The sequence below is a fragment of the Oncorhynchus kisutch genome, linkage group LG14 (genome assembly GCF_002021735.2).
Source record: "Oncorhynchus kisutch isolate 150728-3 linkage group LG14, Okis_V2, whole genome shotgun sequence".
In the NCBI taxonomy this organism is placed as follows: domain Eukaryota; kingdom Metazoa; phylum Chordata; class Actinopteri; order Salmoniformes; family Salmonidae; genus Oncorhynchus; species Oncorhynchus kisutch.
This window is the reverse complement of record NC_034187.2, coordinates 86,775,977-86,780,976: the sequence shown is the minus strand read 5'-3', so window position 1 is coordinate 86,780,976 and position 5,000 is coordinate 86,775,977. Positions and strand designations below refer to the sequence as shown.

The window sequence follows — 5,000 nt, the reverse complement described above, 5'->3', positions numbered from 1 at the left end:
GGATATCTCTGCATTGAGAGAAAGAGGGAGAGTTAGTTAGAAACACCAGCTCAAAGTATGACCCTCTGTCGACTGAGAAAGACAGGGTTACTACAGGCAAACTTCTGAATCAGGCTGAACCCAAAAACACTAAGAAAATAACAGAAAAGAAAAGTACAAAGACAGAATCACACAAGCAACTAGCCAACAATCAGACAGGAAATACAATATGTAGAGTTAAATATCAACTAGCCAACAAATCAGACAGGAAATACAATATGTAGGGGTTAAATATCAACTAGCCAACAAATCAGACAGGAAATATTGTAGGGTTAAATAATCAACTAGCCAACAAATCTCTCTCTCTCTCATATGCCAGTACCCTCTCATCTTTGGCTGAAAGAGGTAGGACTAGGGAGGCAAAAAAACTGAATCCCTCCAAAGCTCCCTCCCTCTCTACACATACCATCTCCCCCTCTCCCTCCCTCTCTCACCTTACCATCTCCCCCTCTCCCTCCCTCTCTAAAACATACCATCTCCCCCTCTCCCTCCCTCTCTCACCTTACCATCTCCCCCTCTCCCTCCCTCTCTACACATACCATCTCCCCCTCTCCCTCCTCTCTAAAACATACCATCTCCCCCTCTCCCTCCCTCTCTAAAACATACCATCTCCCCCTCTCCCTCCCTCTCTAAAACATACCATCTCCCCCTCTCCCTCCCTCTCTCACCTTACCATCTCCCCCCTCTCCCTCCCTCTCTCCCCATACCATCTCCCCCTCTCCCTCCCTCTCTAAAACATACCATCTCCCCCTCTCCCTCCTCTTTCCCTCTCATCTCCACATCTCCCTCCCTCTCTCACCTTACCATCTCCCCCTCTCCCTCCCTCTCTCACCTTACCATCTCCCCCTCTCCCTCCCTCTCTCCCCATACCATCTCCCCCTCTCCCTCCCTCTCTCCCCATACCATCTCCCCCTCTCCCTCCTCTCATCTCCACCTCTCCCTCCCTCACCTTACCATCTCCCCCTCTCCCTCCCTCTCTACACATACCATCTCCCCCTCTCCCTCCCTCTCTCACCTTACCATCTCCCCCTCTCCCTCCCTCTCTCCCCATACCATCTCCCCCTCTCCCTCCTCTCTCCCCTCTCATCTCCACCTCTCCCTCCCTCACCTTACCATCTCCCCCTCTCCCTCCCTCTCTACACATACCATCTCCCCCTCTCCCTCCCTCTCTCACCTTACCATCTCCCCCTCTCCCTCCCTCTCTCACCTTACCATCTCCCCCTCTCCCTCCCTCTCTCCCCATACCATCTCCCCCTCTCCCTCCCTCTCTCTCCATACCATCTCCCCCTCTCCCTCCCTCTCTCCCCATACCATCTCCCCCTCTCCCTCCCTCTCTCCCCCATACCATCTCCACCTCTCCCTCCCTCTCTCCCCATACCATCTCCACCTCTCCCTCCCTCTCTCCCCATACCATCTCCCCCTCTCCCTCCCTCTCTCCCCCATACCATCTCCACCTCTCCCTCCCTCTCTCCCCATACCATCTCCACCTCTCCCTCCCTCTCTCCCCATACCATCTCCCCCTCTCCCTCCCTCTCTCCCCATACCATCTCCACCTCTCCCTCCCTCTCTTCCTCTATAATATCCCCCTCTCCCTCCTTACTATCTCCACCTCTCCCTCCCTCTCTCACCTTACCATCTCCACCTCTCCCTCCCTCTCTTCCTCTAGAATCTCCCCCCCTCCCTCCCTCTCTCCCCATACCATCTCCCCCTCTCCCTCCCTCTCTCCCCATACCATCTCCACCTCTCCCTCTCTCTCTCCCCATACCATCTACACCTCTCCCTCCCTCTCTCCCCATACCATCTCCCCCTCTCCCTCCCTCTCTCCCCATACCATCTCCCCCTCTCCCTCCCTCTCTCCCCATCCCCATACCATCTCCACCTCTCCCTCCCTCTCTCCCCATACCATCTCCCCCTCTCCCTCCCTCTCTCCCCATACCATCTCCACCTCTCCCTCCCTCTCTTCCTCTATAATATCCCCCTCTCCCTCCTTACTATCTCCACCTCTCCCTCCCTCTCTCACCTTACCATCTCCCCCTCTCACTCCCTCTCTCCCCCTACCATCTCCACCTCTCCCTCCCTCTCTTCCTCTAGAATCTCCCCCCCTCCCTCCCTCTCTCCCCATACCATCTCCCCCTCTCCCTCCCTCTCTCCCCCTACCATCTCCACCTCTCCCTCCCTCTCTTCCTCTATAATCTCCTCCCTCTCTCCCCCTACCATCTCCACCTCTCTGTGCATCTCTCCCCTAACTCCCCTCTCCATCTCTCCCTCCCTCTCTCCCCTCTAATCTCCAACTCTCCCTCCTCTCTCCCCTCTCATCTCCACCTTCCCTCCCTCTCTTCCTCTATAATCTCCCCCTCTCCTTACCATCTCCACCTTCCCTCCCTCTCTTCCTCTATAATCTCCCCCTCTCCTTACCATCTCCACCTCTCCCTCCCTCTCTTCCTCTATAATCTCCCCCCCTCTCTCTCCCTACCATCTCCACCTCTCCGTGCATCTCTCCCCCTACTCCCCTCTCCATCTCTCCCTCCTCTCATCTCCACCTCTCCCTCCCTCTCTCCCCTCTCATCTCCACCTCTCCCTCCTCTCATCTCCAACTCTCCCTCCCTCTCTCCCCCTACCTCCCCTCCCATCTCTAACTGGTAAAGGTAAGGAGTAAGACAAATAGACAGACAGACAGACAGTCAGGGCAAGGACCTTATTGAGATTGACATCGCTCTGTCCAAAGCTCTGCTGACTACACACAGCTGTCTCAGCCCTGAACAAGAACCGAGTGAGTGAGTGAGTGAGGTGTGTGTGTGTGTGTGTGTGTGTGTGTGTGTGTGTGTGTGTGTGTGTGTGTGTGTGTGTGTGTGTGTGTGTGTGTGTGTGTGTGTGTGTGTGTGTGTGTGTATATACATATATATATATATATATATACAGAGCCCTGGACCACAGATCTAAAAGCATAGAGTATAAATATACCAGAGGAACAAGCCGCTCCAGTAATCTTCAACGTCAGACTTAAATAAACATGAGATGAATGTCCTAGTTGAATGTAGATCTAACGGCCTCACCTTCAGAAAGCACAAGTAAAATGCCATGTTCAATTTCTACAAATAATGACCACAGAATGACCGATCAGATTTGAACCTGCACTCTTTAACAGTAAACGCAAGTAAGGTCAGTTCAAAGACTAAGTTGTTGAGACCTGTTGCTAACGGGCCGTCTAGTTACTGTTGGTAATGTTGTTGAGACCTGTTGCTAACGGGCCGTCTAGTTACTGTTGGTAATGTTGAGACCTGTTGCTAACGGGCCGTCTAGTTACTGTTGGTAATGTTGAGACCTGTTGCTAACGGGCCGTCTAGTTACTGTTGGTAATGTTGTTGAGACCTGTTGCTAACGGGCCGTCTAGTTACTGTTGGTAATGTTGTTGAGACCTGTTGCTAACGGGCCGTCTAGTTACTGTTGGTAATGTTGAGACCTGTTGCTAACGGGCCGTCTAGTTACTGTTGGTAATGTTGTTGAGACCTGTTGCTAACGGGCCGTCTAGTTACTGTTGATAATGTTGTTGAGACCTGTTGCTAACGGGTCGTCTAGTTACTGTTGGTAATGTTGTTGAGACCTGTTGCTAACCTGTTGAGACCTGTTGCTGTTACCAACAGTAACTAGACGGCCCGTTAGCAACATGTCCTATCCTCTCTTATCATCTCCTCTCCTCTAGTTTCCTCTCCTATCCCCTTCTCTCCTCTCCTCTAGTTTCCTCTCCTATCCCATCATCGCATATCCTCTCCTATCCCCTCCTCTCCTATCATCTCCTCTCCTCTAGTTGCCTCTCCTATGCCCTGCTCTCCTATCATCTCCTATCCTCTAGTTTCGTCTCCTATCCCATCCACTCCTATCCCCTCCTCTCCTATCATCTCCTCTCCTCTAGTTTCCTCTCCTATCATCTCCTCTACTCTAGTTTCCTCTCCTATCCCCTCCTCTCCTATCATCTCCTCTCCTCTAGTTTCCTCTCCTATCATCTCCTCTACTCTAGTTTCCTCTCCTATCCCATCCTCTCATATCATCTCCTCTAGTTTCCACTCCTATCCCCTCCTCTCCTATCATCTCCTCTAGTTTCCTCTCCTATCATCTCCTATCCTCTAGTTTTGTCTCCTATCCCATCCTCTCCTATCCACTCCTCTCATATCATCTCCTCTAGTTTCCACTCCTATCCCCTCCTCTCCTATCATCTCCTCTCCTCTAGTTTCCTCTCCTATCATCTCCTCTACTCTAGTTTCCTCTCCTATCCCCTCCTCTCCTATCATCTCCTCTCCTCTAGTTTCCTCTCCTATCATCTCCTCTACTCTAGTTTCCTCTCCTATCCCATCCTCTCATATCATCTCCTCTAGTTTCCACTCCTATCCCCTCCTCTCCTATCATCTCCTCTCCTCTAGTTTCCTCTCCTATCATCTCCTATCCTCTAGTTTTGTCTCCTATCCCATCCTCTCCTATCCACTCCTCTCATATCATCTCCTCTAGTTTCCACTCCTATCCCCTCCTCTCCTATCATCTCCTCTCCTCTAGTTTCCTCTCCTATCATCTCCTCTCCTCTAGTTTCCTCTCCTATCATCTCCTCTCCTCTAGTTTCCTCTCCTATCCCATCCTCTCCCATCATCTCCTCTCCTCTAGTTTCCTCTCCTATCCTCTGCTCTCCTATCATCTCCTCTCCTCTAGTTTCCTCTCCTATCCCCTCCTCTCCTATCATCTCCTCTAGTTTCCTCTCCTATCATCACCTCTCCTCTAGTTTCCTCTCCTATCCCCTCCTCTCCTATCATCTCCTCTCCTCTAGTTTCCTCTCCTATCATCTCCTATCCTCTAGTTTCGTCTCCTATCCCATCCTCTCCTATCCACTCCTCTCATATCATCTCCTCTAGTTTCCACTCCTATCCCCTCCTCACCTATCATCTCCTCTCCTCTAGTTTCCTCTCCTATCCTCTGCT

General features: G+C 51.6%; 1 protein-coding gene across 1 annotated transcript in view; it reads right to left on the bottom strand.

The window, feature by feature from the left end:
• The window catches only part of csmd2 (CUB and Sushi multiple domains 2), an 895,829-nt gene that overhangs the window by 341,095 nt on the left and 549,734 nt on the right, over positions 1 to 5,000 (bottom strand).